The 15730-nt window shown below is 53.1% G+C and overlaps 2 long non-coding RNA genes across 2 annotated transcripts; both read right to left on the reverse strand.

The window, feature by feature from the left end:
• Positions 1-319: 319 nt before the first annotated feature.
• On the reverse strand, positions 320-1844 carry LOC136304748 (uncharacterized). The gene is made up of 3 exons (XR_010724783.1): positions 1664-1844; positions 785-852; positions 320-508 (listed from the first exon to the last, which is right to left on the reverse strand). It is a non-coding gene; the product is annotated as an uncharacterized lncRNA (long non-coding RNA).
• Positions 1845-13644: 11800 nt separating this feature from the next.
• On the reverse strand, positions 13645-15298 carry LOC136304747 (uncharacterized). Its single transcript, XR_010724782.1, has 3 exons — positions 15074-15298; positions 14686-14861; positions 13645-13848 (listed from the first exon to the last, which is right to left on the reverse strand). It is a non-coding gene; the product is annotated as an uncharacterized lncRNA (long non-coding RNA).
• Positions 15299-15730: the final 432 nt, after the last annotated feature.

A 15730-nucleotide genomic window follows, 5' to 3' on the forward strand; every position in this document is an offset into this window, starting at 1 on the left:
TAAGAGACAGCCAGGGCACCCCAGGGACAACTAGGGGACAGCCAGGGCACCCCCAGGGACACCTAGGGGACAGCCAGGGCATCCCAGGGACAGTCAGGTCCCCCCAAGGGACACCTAGTGGACAGCTCGTGGACCCCAAGGGACACCTAGGGGACAGCCAGGGCACTCCAGGGACACCTAGGGGACAGCCGGGGCGCCCCCAGGGCCACCTAGGGGAAAGCCAGGGCACCCAGAGCTCCAAGTGCTCTCCAAGGCAGGCTCAAAACCCTTACCAACGATTGGCTTTAATAAAGCAACTCACACAAAGTCACCAGCACCACACGGTTGGTCTGTAACGGCTGCAACAAAATATGCCCTCCTGGAAGCAGTTCAGCACTTACTGATCACTTCTTTGTTTTGGCACTTCCCGGCCAGGGCCTGCGGGGCCTCCTGCAGATGCAGGTCTTCGCTGACAAGGCTCCACTTGTGCAGCAGCAGCAGGATTAGGGGCAGGAGCAGGAGCAGCTCCCTGAAATTTTAGAAAATATTAGAAAAATACAGGCAAAAATCTCACCTCTGTCCTCCCCTAAGAACATCCCTAGGACATCATCCCAGTTTTTCCCAGCTAGGAGCTGCAAGGAATTCAGGCAGGGGAATTGACATCAGGGAACAGCTTTGTAAAGTCAAAGGCAGAAAGAGAAGATCCACCAGCAAAGGGCAGGAAAGGGGAAAGGTTTCTGAAAACATTTCTGCAGTCTAATTAATAATTATTTCTGCTTCCCCAGCGAGAAGAACACAAACTCACAGCCATTCAGGCCTGACAGTCCCCTGCAGCCAGAGCTCAGCACACATCCACAGAAGCAAGTCCAGCACCTGAAAGAAAAAAAAAAAAAAAAACAACAAAAAAACACAATCAAACCAGAAGGAAAAGGTGATTTCTTTGGCTTCAAAGTTATTTCAAGTTCTTAAAGCCCAACACAGCTGATAGGAGAAACAGAGTCAGGGCTCCTGGCAGACAGAGGGTGTTTTCCCCCCCAGGGGACTGCAGAGGAATTGTCTGGGACTTGGACTGTCCCTCGGGGTGACACCAGTTGCTGTGACTTTTATCATTCCATATGTTTGACTCCCAAAACTTCCCAGCCCAGGGGCTTGAGCTGACAGGGCAGCACAAAGATTGTTCTCTGTGTGGTGCCCAGATTTGGGGTTCACTGTCACCTTTGCTAGTTTAGATGAATTATACCCACGGCCCCGAATTCCCTGCTCAGTTCCTGCTGCAATAACCTCACAGTGCCTCACAGAGCATGGATATTCCCACGCAGAGCTGCTGCTTGAATGCCAGATGTGTCAGGAACTAGCAGAGCTTCCAAGGAAGCTCAGCAGGATGGGGACAGGATAGGTTTCTATTCCATAGATTTGGTTAATTCTAACCCTCATCCCCTGGGGGTCACCTGTCAGATTTCCCTGGAATTCAGCCACCCCCTGAGCTCGGGCTCCAGGTGATGTTTCAGAGCAGGAGAAGGCACTGGCCGGCCTGTGCTGAGGCAGCCCCTGTGCCCTCGGGAGGACACAGCTCCCTGCAGGAGCTCAGCTCCTTTCCGAGCCCCAGCAGTGGCCTCTGCAAGTGCCTTTCCCTCAGGCAAGGGATGCCCATCCCTGCCTTCAGCACACCTCCAGTGGGACCCACCTGCAAAAGCTTTCCATCACTTCTGCACTCCGGCTGGCTCCCTGGAAAAGTCCAGACTTCATCCAAACGAAACTCCATCCCACTCAAACCTTTGATTTTGAGGCATCTCCGAGGGCCGTTGCTCCGGATTTAATTTCTGTGAGGGAGGAGCACCTTGGCTTTAATGCTGCCGATGGGTGATGTCCTCAGGCTGAAAAGGAGGGGATTTGGGGTGGCCAGGACATCCCTGGCAACTGTGTGGGAGCTCCGGGAGGTGGGAATTGCTGTCTGAGCCCCTCTGCAGACAGCCCGAGCCGCCGTTCCTGGGCAATGCCAGCTGTTCCCTGGGGAGCTCTTGGGCTGTGGGTGCCTCTGTCCGGGCTGCAGCATCTCCCCGTGCCCGGTGGGAGCAGCCCCTGGCCGAGGAGCCGCGGCAGCCCCGGGGCCGTGTCCGTGCCAGCCCCGAGCCCGGCCCCGGGCCCTGCGTTTGGCCGCCGCTGCCACGGGCGGGGCCCCGCAGGCACAGCTCCTCCCCTGCACATCATCCCAGGGCTGCTGGCCCCGCTGGGGCTGCCGGCCTCCTTCCTCCCTGCGCCTCCGGGCACCCGGGACACCTGCAGGAAACACCGAGGGACACTGCAGGCGGCACGGGGGGGCACCGAGGCCTCCGGCCAGAAAAGCAGCCCCGGCCTCAGCAGCTGCCATCAGTTTGGCCCGGCAACACTCACCTGCAGGAAACGCCCCTGTGCGGGTGGGACCGGCCCTGCCTCTCTGCAGAGCTTTGGCCGTGGAAGAAGGGAAGCCTCAGGACTTGTCCTGCTCTTTTCCGCCCAGAAAGAGACTTTGTGTAAGTACTTTTACGGCAGCTGTTAAGTAAATCCTGGAAAGGACAGGAAATCAGCGTCACTGGAAGAGCTTTGTGCTGTCGTGAGCTGCCAGCCAGTTCTGCCCTCGAGCCATTCCAGGGGCTGCTGTGTGAAGCAGCTTTGGCAGAGAAGGCGGCACTGCACTTACCTTAGTGGGGCCAAGCGTTGCCATCCTATGGAGGTCCATCCCCATAATGCAGAGATTGGTTCAGCTGCTTGGAGCAGAGTCCGGGTAATGCCAAGGTGCTGAGTTCGATTCTCAAACGGTCCGTCTGCTTGAGAGTCAGATTTTAGGATCCCTCTCAGGCTCAGTATATCCTGTGACCTGGAAATAAGAGGAAAATTCTCGGCTGAGTTTTAATAAAACAGCTTTTGCCATTGCAGGGTGTGAGCTGCACTCGGTGATTTTCGGCCGCGATGAGCCCCACGAGCATTCCGCCCTTCCTTGCCGCCATCTTGGTTGCGTCTGAGGCCACTTCCGGTCCCGCCGGCATCTTTTTTGCGGCACCGCTAAGGCCCCCGGCAGGTGTTTACACAGACGCCTGACTAAATCCACGAATCCGAACCCGGAGGCGGCGCGGATGAGCACATGGCCGGTGTCTGCACACCTGGAAACGCCGCGGAAAATTGCGCCCGGGCGGCGCTGTAGTCGGGGTTTTTGTGCAGGCATCTGCGTAAACGCCTACAGGGTCCTTATTTTTTCCCGCCCTTTTGGCCGCCCTTTTTGGAAGGTCGGGCGCCTCGCGCCTCGGCGCCATTTTGTGAGGGGCGACGCGTGACTTCCGCTTTTGCTTGCCGCCATCTTGGTTGCTCCTGAGGCCACTTCCGTCCCGGCCGCCATGTTCTTTGTGGCTCGGCATAGGCCTCCACCAGGTGTTTACACAGACGCCTGACTAAATCCACGAATCCGAACGCAAGCGCGTCGCGACTGAGCACACGGCCCGTGTCGGCACACCTGGAAACGCCGCGGAAAATTGCGCCCGGGCAGCGCCGTAGTCGGGGTTTTTGTGCAGGCGTCTGGCTAAATGCCTATAGGGTCCTTATTTTTTCCCGCCCTTTTGGCCGCCTTTTTTGGAAGGTCGGGCGCCTCGCGCTTCGGCGCCATTTTGTGAGGGGCGACGTGTGACTTCCGCTTTCCCTTGCCGCCATCTTGGTTGCTCCTGAGGCCACTTCCGTCCCGGCCGCCATGTTCTTTGTGGCTCGGCATAGGCCTCCGCCAGGTGTTTACGCAGACGCCTGACTAAATCAACGAATCTGAACGCGGACGCGGCGCGACTGAGCACACGGCCCGTGTCCCCACACCTGGAAACGCCGCGGAAAATTGCCCCCGGGCGGCGCCGTAGTCGGGGTTTTGTGCAGGCAGCTGCATAAACACCTATAGGGTCCTTATTTTTCCCGCCCTTTTGGCCGCCCTTTTTAGAAGGTCAGGCGCCTCGCGTCTCGCCGCCATCTTGGTAGTGGAACCCACTAAAATGCCCCCTCGGCCGCTCACACAAGCGCCTGACTCAATGGACTGCCGCCCGCGGCGCCGCTGCGCCCCCATCCCGTGTCCGCACACCCGCAGACGCCGCGGAAAAGCGCGCCCGGACGGCTCCGGGGTCCGGGTGGCGCGCGCAGGCAGCCGGCTGCCACGCGCCTGGGCTCCTTGCCTTTTTCCCTCCCTTTCGGCCCCGAGCTGCGGGCGGGCGGGCGGCAGCGCCGCCCCCGAGCTCACAATGCGGGGCTGCCACGCGCGTCGGGGACGGGCGGGGGGGGACAGCTGCACTACCGCTCTTTGCCCACAGGGTGGCAGCACTGCCGCACGGCTCCGGCGGGACGGTCATGGGGGACAGCTGCACTACCGCTCTTTGCCCACAGGGTGGCAGCATTGCCGCACAGATCAGGCGGGACGGGCGGGAGGGACAGCTGCACTACCGCTCTTTGCCCACACGATGGCAGCATTGCCGCACAGATCAGGCGGGACGGGCGGGAGGGACAGCTGCACTACCGCTGTTTGCCCACACGGTGGCAGCATTGCCGCACAGATCGGGCGGGCCGGGCGGGGGGGAAGCTGCACTACCGCTCTCTGCCCACAGGGTGGCAGCACTGCCGCGCCGCGGCGCGGAGCGGAGCCATAAACGAACGTGCCCAGAAATGCCCTTCCGAACAGCCTCCGGAATAAATGGCCCAAAAGACCCCCGAGCACACCTGCGAGAGCCCTGCCAGCAACCAGACCGAACCAAAAAAGCCTTTCGTTCAGGCTCTATTTCAATATTTTTTATCTTTGTGATTCTGATATTTACATTAATCATTACAATTCAGCTTTTATATTATGTACATTATACATCATGTATTATGTTTATTATACTATTATATTTATTATATATATTAAGTATAGAAAGTGATATATAAAATAATTTATTATTTATTATGTAATGTTATAAATAATAATACATTTCATTGAAATATCATGATTATGTACATTATAGATGTTTATATTATGTATATTATATATATTTATAAAACGTGTAGTATGTAATAATATATTGTGTATTTATTATTTATATTATTTTTCATATCCTATACTTTTTGTTATTTTTCTTTTTCATTATTTTTTAATTCGTTTGTTTATATTTTAAACGATATTTTACACTAGATGAATTCATTAACCTAACACATCAGAAACACAATTAATTTGAATTAAATGAGCCTGGTTTTCTAAGGGGTAAAGTTTTAATCTTTATTCAAATAATATGGGCATGTTTTCTCTTTCTCTATGGTTTTTTTTTGGTGGGTTGCGGGGGAGTTTAGTTTGTGGGTTTTCTTTTTTTGTTCGCTTTGTTTTGGAGTTCTTTGCTAATAAACAAGCAGGGTCGGAGAGTTCAAAATAAAACGTCTACTTTGTTTTTATTGCCCCCTCTGAAATACGCCTCGACAGCCTGGACAGCAGGCTGCTGCTGGTAACACTGTGCACGGGTAGGAGGAGACCTGGTCGGGGCTGGGAAGGAAAAAACGGCACCACGGTGGTCACAGCTTTCTCCCTTCAGGAGTTTTATGGAGCAGAAAATACAGAGCTTTTGCCAACTGCGCTCTCTATGACATCCCGACGTCCAGCGGGCACGGAGGTCATTTCTCATCTTTCTTGCCAACAGCCAAACCCCCAGGCGCCCGGGGGAAGAAAGAGTATGGGGAAAAAAAAAAAGGAACAAAGAAAACATGAAAAAATAAACCAAAACTATAGAAAATAATAAATAAAATTAAAATACCAAAAGAAAAAAATTTCAAAGTAACAAAAAAGTGGAAAAAAAATTTAAACAAAAAATTAAAATAAAAAACTAAAAGTAGTTTTAACAAGTAAATAAATAGCTAAAGAAAAAAATATAAAAATTAAAAAACGGAAGAAAAAGTCTTTGAAAAACCACAAAACGCAACATGAGAAACCACAACAAAAGAGCATAAAAATACAAAAATAACAAGAAATAAAATACAAAATTAAATAAATGCAGCTTTCACCTCCTGCCACTGCCTAAAAAAGCGCCACGGCTTTCCTCAATTATGCAGCAATAAGGGAAACAAACCCAGTGCCCCCCAGAACAGAAGGTTTTCTAGACAATTCCCACTTTTGCTTGGAAACAAATTCTATTTTAGTGGGAAGCTCATTTTGGACAAACACCCAAATGTGCCAAGGTAGGAAAGAACCAGCCCCCTGTGTCCAAGGAACAGCAGCTAGGCCTGGATTCAGGTTTTAATGGCATTTATGTAATTAAAAATGCAGTAAATTGAACTTTACAAAGAGATGAATCATGGCAAATAAATACTTCAACGTTTTCTTGGGAATTCACAGAATTTTGTGGAGATGGTGCTGGACAATTCCTGATTTACCAACATTAATTGGGTAAATTTCCTTGGAAATGTGCTCTACAAGGTGCAAAAATTCCAATTAGGATGGAAAATTGGAATAAATAAATATTCCCTTACTAAAATCAGAGAGAAAATCAGAGTTATTCCTTCAAATAAAAGGAAGGAATAACATCTAAATCCAAGCTTGCCTGGAAAACAAGCTCAGGAATTTCTAACATTGAAAACTTTTGCAAGAGTCATGAAGTTGGTGAAAGTTCATGGAATGATGATTTAAAATCTGCTTCCTCTGCTCTAATTTAAAGGGAAGTGGGAATTCAACAGGTCCAGTTACTCCTATCCAACCTTGGACTGGGATAAGGCCTTCCAGTGGCTTCACTTCCTACTGGCTCTCTCCTTTTTGCCCACAACCTGGAAGAGGAAAAGCAACAGGAATAAAGTCTCAAACAGGATGGCCTTGGTCCAGGCAGACTGAAATGCAGCTCCCAGGGAGGGAGGCCAGGCTGTGCCTCGGGGAGCTCCGGGAATCTGGGATTGCCCGTGGGATTCAAGGGCTGGAAAAGCACACCCACCTGCCAGGTTCAGTGCTGGGACCGAGCAAGGCCGGGGCTCGGGGGCAGCAGTCAGAGCTGGGACTGCAGGAGAACACCCCAAACCCGGGTTAAACATCCGGCACGACACGCAGCACGCTCCGGGAGAAACTCGGGCGGGAGAAGCCCCGGGATGCTCCACGTTCCTTGCCCTTGGCAGCTGTGCCAGGGCCTCCATCAGAATGCTGACCTCACCGTGCAGCTCCTACAAAATAGGAGAACTTATGGGAATCGCCCAGCAATCCATGGACTTCCAGTTATTAAGAACCACAGCTGCAGCGAAAGGTGCCCAAACTCTACTGCAAACCAGCAGGTCTGAGGAGACGCAGGGATTTATTCCTGAGGGGACACAAGGATCCCTCAGCCAGCCAGGATTTCTCCCAGGCTCTTCCCACTGCTCTCTGAGGACACAAACAGCAGTTTTTCCCTGGAGTTCCCCTTTCCAACAATGCCAAGACTCATGTTCTCCTCCAACCCCAGGTTCAGGAAGGAAAGTAGGAATATTATCACTGCACAGACTGTCCAGGAGGGTGTGACTGAGGCAGCAGCACCAGCTCCCACTCCACTGCTGCTCTGGATTCCTGAGTAGCTCCTTTCCATCCTGCCCTTCCCAGCACCATTCCCTGGGTGCCATGTCCACAGACACCTTCTCCATGCAGCTTAAAACCCACAGACACCAACAGAAAGGAGATCAAAAATCAATTCACATGCTGCTAGTCAGAGAGAATGGGAGAGGCCTAAAAATCTGCATTTATTTTAGAACACTAGAGCAATTTCTTCATGACCCTGACTATCAGTGATGGGCAGATAAACACCTTCTTTAACTTACTACCTGCAAAAACATCAAGTTTCAAGTTTAGTAAAGATAAAATTTTGCTGCAAAAATAAAAGAGGTGGGATGTTGGTGTTAGTGCTTTAACCTTCGGACATTAGCGGGTATTTGTAAAACAAATTCATTATTGAAGCAGCTAACTTGAAAATAAGGGGGTTTTACAATAAAGTTGACCAAAAAAGAGTCTCAAAATTAAGATATAGGTTGCACAAATATTTAAGAAAAAAAAAGTTGTCTTTCGTGCATATAACCTGCCAGCCTCTCATGTTTTCAGTCCTTACCATTTATTTTTACCAAGGTGATGACTAAAACCTTGTCAAAAGCTCAAAAAAAAAAACAATCCAGGACAAGGCAGGTGTTTTCCCAAGTACCCCCAGTGTGGAGCTGTGTCAGCCACAAGTGTTTGCTCCCTCAGCCCAGCCCGGAGCAGGCTCCAGCTGCTGCCCAGGGGTTACCAAGGGACTCACCTGTTTCAAGCTGTAAATGCAGGTGGCCTGCACTGGAGTGCCAAAAAATGTGAAATATGTGACTCTCACCTTGAATAGCGATCGATCTTCTCAGGGGAGCCCCTCACCCAGGATGGGGGGCTCTGCCACGGATTTCATCCCTCTGCATCTGAAAGAAAGTTGGGACAAAAGTCAGAGTGCTGCAGGATACCTTGACAGCTCCACACATCTTGTGGCAATCTAGGAATACCCTCTACAGTCTAACTACACCCCACATCACAAATTTCAAGCCCCCAGCACTATTATCCTATTACCCCCACACCCAGACTGAGCATCAAGGCAGAGCAGCTCCCGGCCAAACACACACCAACACCCGTGACACAGCACAGGACAAACGAGGGGACACAACAGGGATAGAAAACTCTGGCAAGAAGAATGACCCTGAGGGTCCAGAGAACTCGGAATGAGATGACCGAGGTAAGATGGAAGGTGAGCTGGCCAGGCTCAGAGAACCCTGCAGGAACAAGATGCCATCGGGATGACTTATCCCAAGAAATGCAGAGATGGATGCCCGAGAATCCTACGGTCAGAATCCTCCACCTGTCTTTGCATTCTCACAAGACCTAACCCGCCGAATGGATCAGGGCGGTGCACGGCTGTCAGTACAGCTCAGAACAAGACCTGAAAAGGCATCGGACTGGATGCTTGTGAAGAGAGATGGATTCTGATGAGTGTCCGAGCAGCTGAGACAAAGGCACCTGGCTGAGGAGCACAGAGATCAGAAATGCTAAGACTGATGCCAGAGGTTTTGACAGGCCCCTGAAGGGCTAAGGGAAAAGACAGCACACACAAGACACCCAAGACACAGAGTGCACAACAGACACAACACACACCAGGACTGCTCTGCCCTGCACACCTCGGCACTGTGATCCAGAATGAGACTCTCCCTGGATGAAACCTAAGGGGTCACAGCTTAGACATCCCTGTCTTCAAACCTGACTCAAAAAACCTTGCTAGTGACCCCACACTCTTCTTTCATGCCCTCTACGGCTCTGAGCTCTCCACTTATCTCTCAGATGTCTGGGGAGGTGCATCCACGCCGGGTCCCAAAGAAGGCTGCCTCTCCCTCGGGGAAATTCCTGCTGTGACCAGGCTGGTGTCTCCTCGTCAGCTACAATAAAGAGAACTAAACGTGACCCTGTGCTCTTAGCAGCACATCAGCCAGAAACCAGCAATTCTGCTACTCACAGTCTCCTAAGCTTGCCTGTGTCCTCGGCCCTGTGCTTCAGCTGCGCTCAGAGGCCAACGCCGGCGTCGCAGGGTCTGGTCTAAAAATAAAGACAAAGAACAGAGCTGTAACACGGCCACCATTTACACCTCCCCTGCAAATCAAAACAGTGACCGACCTTCTCAGGGGAGCCCCCTCACCCAGGATGGGGGGCTCTGCCACAGATTTCATCCACCTGCATCTGAAAGAAAGTCAGAACAACAGTCAGAGTGCGGCAGGATACCTTGACAGCTCCACATATCTTGTGGAAATCTAGGAATACCCTCGACAGCCCTGCTACACTCCACATCACAAATTTCAGGCCCCCAGCACTATTATCCTATTACCCCTACACCCAGACTGAGCATCAAGGCAGAGCAGCTCCCGGCCAAACACACACCAACACCCGTGACACAGCACAGGACAAACGAGGGGACACAACAGGGATAGAAAACTCTGGCAAGAAGAATGACCCTGAGGGTCCAGAGAACTCGGAATGAGATGACCGAGGTGAGACTGAAGGTGAGCTGGCCAGGCTCAGAGAACCCTGCAGGAACAAGATGCCATCGGGATGACTTATCCCAAGAAATGCAGAGATGGATGCCCGAGAATCCTACGGTCAGAATCCTCTACCTGCCTTTGCATTCTCACAAGACCTAACCCGCCGGAATGGATCAGGGCGGTGCACGGCTGTCAGCACAGCTCAGAACAAGACCTGAAAAGGCATCGGACTGGATGCTTGTGAAGAGAGATGGATTCTGATGAGTGTCCGAGCAGCTGAGACAAAGGCACCTGGCTGAGGAGCACAGAGATCAGAAATGCTAAGACTGATGCCAGGGGTTTTGATAGGCCCCTCAAAGGACAAAAGGAAAAGACAAGACACCAAACAGACAGAGTGCACAACAGACAAGTGACACAACACACACCAGGACTGCTCTGCCCGGCACACCTCGGCACTCTGATCCAGAATGAGACTTTCTGTAGCCTAAGCGGTCACTTCTTGGACATCCCTGTCACCAAAAATGACTCAAAAAATCCCTCCCGGTGGCCCCTGATCCCACACCCCGCTTTCAAGCCCTCCCTGGCTCCGAGCCCTCCACTTATCTCTCGGACGTCTAGGGAGGTGAATCCACGCTGGGTGGCAAAGAAGGCCGCCTCTCCCTCAGGGAAATTCCTGCTGTTGCTGGGCTGTTGTCTCCTACACAGCTACAATAAAGAAAACCAAACATCAAAGCATAATCTTGGCAGCCCATCACCCAAAACCCGACAATTCTGCTACTCACTGTCTCCTAAGCTTGCCCGTGTCCTCGGCCCCGTGCTTCAGCTGCGCTCAGAGGCCAACGCCGGCGTCGCAGGGTCTGCCTGGGTAAAGAGCAGACAAGGTGACGTGGCAGCGCTGGAACTTGAGGGGACCATCCCTCCTTCTCCTCCCTGACTCACCTCAACTCCTCGGCCGTTATCCAAGACTACCTGGATGGGGCCTTCACAAGGAGAAGATCAAGGCTCCATCACAGACTCCTGGAATGCTCCCGGAGGGCTCACGGGTGAGGTGACCCGGGTCTGTCGTCCGGTTGGTGAGAGGGGAGCTCGGCCTCCTGCGAGTGGACTCCCTAAAACACACGATAACGGAGGCTTAGAGTTGCACCAGCGAGTGAGGCTTGAACAATAGCAACTGCTTCTGTCCACCCATCGCTGCTCACCTCGCCCACGTCAGCTTGACTGCTGAGATCCGGCTTTACCACCTAAAAATAAAGACAAAGAACAGAGAAGTAACACAGCCATCATTTACACCTCCCCTGCAAATCAAAACAGTGACTGACCTTCTCAGGGGAGCCCCTCACCCAGACTGGGGGGCTCTGCCACAGATTTCATCCCTCTGCATCTGAAAGAAAGTTCGGACAAAAGTCAGAGTGCTGCAGGATACCTTGACAGCTCCACACATCTTGTGGCAATCTAGGAATACCCTCTACAGTCTAACTACACCCCACATCACAAATTTCAAGCCCCCGGCACTATTACCCTCGTACCCCTACACCCAGACTGAGCAGCAAGGCAGAGCAGCTCCCGGCCAAACACACACCAACGCCCGTGACACAGCACAGGACAAACGAGGGGACGCAACAGGGACAGAAAACTCTGGGCAAGAAGAATGACCCTGAGGGTCCAGAGAACTCGGAATGAGATGACCGAGGTGAGAAGGAAGGTGAGCTGGCCAGGCTCAGAGAACCCTGCAGGAACAAGATGCCATCGGGATGACTTATCCCAAGAAATGCAGAGATGGATGCCCGAGAACCCTACGGTCAGAATCCTCGACCTGTCTTTGCATTCTCACAAGACCTAACCCGCCGGAATGGATCAGGGCGGTGCACGGCTGTCAGTACAGCTCAGAACAAGACCTGAAAAGGCATCGGACTGGATGCTTGTGAAGAGAGATGGATTCTGATGAGTGTCCGAGCAGCTGAGACAAAGGCACCTGGCTGAGGAGCACAGAGATCAGAAATGCTAAGACTGATGCCAGGGGTTTTGACAGGCGCCTGAAAAGACTAAAGGAAAAGACAAGACACCCAAAAGACACAAAGTGCACAACAGACACAACACACCCTGGGACTGCTCTGCCCTGCACACCTCGGCACTGTGATCCAGAATGAGACTTTCCCTTATTGTAGCCTAAGGGGTCACATCTGGGACATCCCCATCTCCAAACCCGACTCAAAAAATCCCTCCCGCTGACCCCTGCCCTGGCACCCCGCTTTCATCCTCTCCCTAGTTCCGAGCCCTCCACTTATCTCTCAGATGTCTGGGGAGGTGAATCCACGCTGGGTCCCAAAGAAGGCCGCCTATGCCTCTGGGAAATTCCTCCTGTCACTTGCCTGCTGTCTCCTAGTCAGCTACAATAAAGAAAACCAAACATCAAAGCATAATCTTAGCTGCACATCAGCCAAAAACCAGCAGCTCTGCTACTCACCGTCTCTTAAGCAGGACCGGGTCCTCGGGCCCCGTGCGTGCTTCAGCTGAGCTCGGAGGCTGACGCTCGCAGCGCCAAAGCCTTAGAGGCATTACTGGCACTGAGCCCACCCACCGTGGCCTCCATTAGGGCTGTGAGCATCCCCGGTCAGAGCAGGACAGGAACGCAGGGTGGACATCCCCGGTGAACCTCAACCCTGTGGACTCGGCCCCACCACTGTCACTTCCTGCCTGGCCCTAGCTTAGGGTTACTGCCTGCACCTCTCAGGACTTCTGGCATTGCCTTGCCATTAGGATTGCTGCCTGCACCTGCTCTCAGGGAAACAGTGTTGGAAGCAGCACTGTGAGGACCGGGATACCTGTACTCTGACTTGTATCCTAGCCTGTACCCCTGATTTTCACTGTGTGTTCTCTAGTCCTTCAGTCCTTTACCTCAGCCTCTGTGTGCATCACTGTAACCTCCCCCCTTCTGAACCCTGCTTCTTCAGAGCCCTAGACCTTGCAGCCGGGGACGCTCTGCACCGTTAGGGTCCCAAGAGCTGTCCTGCACGCAGGACAGGTACATCCACAGTTGTTCCCTGCCTACCCTAAACGTGGCCCTGAGACAGGGCAGAGGCTGACAGAGCCGAACTCTTTGCGGTGGCAAAAGGCACGAAGCCTTACCAACCGCCGCCTCGAGAGGGAAATCAGGAGCACTTCCACCGGCTGCGGAGAGACAGGGAATCCCAGGGTGGGTGGGGCGGGAAACCCCCGTTATCCCCAGCCCTGCTGGATCCTGCTCCCCACTATCGCTTCCTGCCTGGCCCTAGCCTGACAGTGTCTGCACAGGTCAGAGCTTCTGGTGTGTTCCTGCACTAGGGCTGCTGCCTGCACCTGCTCTCAGGGGAAGTGTGCTGGTAGCAGTGCTGTGAGGGCCGCTACACCTGTACTCTGACTTGTATCCTAGCCTGTTCCCCTGGTTTTCACCGTGTGTCCTCTAGTCCTTGAGTCCTTTACCTCAGCCTCTGTGTGTGTGGCTACACCTCCCCCCTTCTAAACCCAACTTCTTTAGAGCCCTACACCTCGCAGCCAGGCCTTCTGGCATTGTCCTGCATAAGGGCTCCTGCCTGTACCCGCACTCAGGGAAACGGGCATGTCTTTAGGGCTACTCCTTCGGGTTTGGGTCGGGCTGGTACACCTGTACTCTCAATTGGCACATCTTGGACATCCCTATCTCCAAACCTGACTCAAAAACCCCTCCTGACAAGTCCTGACCCAGCACTCCACTTTCATCCCCTCTGTGGCTCTGAACCCTCCACTTATCTCTTGGACGTCTGGGGATGAGAATCCATGTCGGGTGCCACAGAAGGCCGCCTCGCCCTCTGGGAATTTCCTGCTGTCACCGGGCTGCTGTCTCTTATTCGGCTACAAGAAATAAAACAAACATCGATGTATGATCTCAGCAGATCTGTTGGCCAATCGGTCAGGGCGTAAGACAAGTGGACCACCTCAAACACACAAACAATAACATAAGCTGAAGAGTTACACCGGAAACACCACTACACTTAACTGCATAAATACATAAATTTTCAAACAGACAACCCCAAAAAAATTCCAGCAAAAAAAGCCAACTCTTATCACCCCCAGTCAAACTACTGAATATAATAAAAACAACCCCACGTCCAATCCCCTCAATAATACTCCAGAACATATACCCAGAGCGCCCCCAAAGTTAAAGACCTCCCGCTAGCCAAATAAAAAGGAAAAAGCCCATGTCTTGCAACCTATATTAATTCATTAACTTAAAGCTTTAAAAATAAACATTAAAGTTTAAACCTTTAGACAACACTAGCACACCATAGACGCCAATCCCATCACTACATGCCAAACCAAAACTTATTTCAACCTTTTGTGCTGCTGCTGCTCGGCACAAAGGTTTGTCCCTCAGCACCTCCTGAAGTAATGTTCCACGCCCAAGGCCTCCCCCAGCCCCTGTGAGAAGAACTCACCATCCTTCCATGAGCCTCACCTGGGAGCCCAGCATAAACCCCTCTCCTCCCGCAGCTCCGTGCCAAACTGAGCTCGGGCTCCCCTCTTAAAGCAGTGCTGGCAGGACCCGCCCCCTCGTTATCCTTTACAGCTTCCACCTGTCCCCTCATCAGTGTGACAGCTCTCACCTGGGGCTGCTCTGTCCCCTCATCAGTGTGACAGCTCTCACCTGGGGCTGCTCTGTCCCCTCAATCAGCCTGTGACAGCTCTCACCTGCAGCTGCTGCCAGTCCCTGCCGCTCATTTCCTGGACATTGCACTGTGTGCACTGACACGCTGGGGCACCGGGCTTTCCTTGCTGTGAATAAGGATCCCTCTTCTCCTGCACGTGCCCAAGGCTGAAACTGGGATTCCACCTCCTAAATTCCGTTTGTGTGAGGTTCACAATTCCTAAGGAAATTTCCCAGCAATCGTTACCCTTCATTTACATTTTCTCCTTTGGAATCATTACTACCTTGTCTTTCTGTGCAAGGGTTTCCAAACGTTCATTGAGAGTTCAGTAGCCGGGTTGGCTTGTTTATAACATAGCTGACAATCCCAGGCTCAATCCAAACACCCAGAGATACAGGGAAATATGGAGACAGTTTATAAATACTGCCCACCTCTGACCCTGAATTCTTCATCGCACATCCTCGGAGCAGATTTACTCCATCCTTTCTTCCCAGCAGCACCTCTCCAGCACAAATCTCACTTCTCACACCTGTTTCTTCCCACAAACCAAACAGAAATCTACTACAGGGCGAGGCGGGGAGGGGCAAGGCCGGTCTCGGCGCAGAGCCCCCGGGCCCTCAGGGCGGGCCGGGGGGACCGGAGCAGAGCCCGGGCCGGGTTGGAGCCGGAGCCGGTCTGAGGGCGGAGGCCCCGGGCCCTCAGCGCGGGCCGGGGGGCGGGGGCGGTTCCCGGGGCCCGCTGTCCAATCAGCACTGCCGATGCCTCAGCGAGCCCGCCAATCGCGGGGATTCAAAAGGGTGGCGGAAGTAGCTGCTGCTCTATGGGCTCGGTGAGGAACGCCCCGGTGGGGTCCCGGCGCCGTGCACTTGGGACCCGCCCCGCGCCCCTGAAGCCGCGCCCCCGGTACTGCCCGGCCCCGGCTGCCTCCGGCCCCGCCTCACAGAGCCCCGGCTCCGCCCCGGCCCCGCCCCGAGCCCGCCCCGGCTCTGCCCCTGCTCCGCTCCGAGCCCACCCCGAGCCCGCCCCGGCTCCGCCCCGAGCCCGCCCCGGCTCCGCCCAGAGCCCGCCCCGGCTCCGCCCCGAGCCCG

Source organism: Chamaea fasciata, unplaced genomic scaffold (assembly GCF_029207755.1).
Source record: "Chamaea fasciata isolate MVZ Bird 193981 ecotype frontalis unplaced genomic scaffold, bChaFas1.0.hap1 SCAF_157, whole genome shotgun sequence".
Classification (NCBI taxonomy): domain Eukaryota; kingdom Metazoa; phylum Chordata; class Aves; order Passeriformes; family Sylviidae; genus Chamaea; species Chamaea fasciata.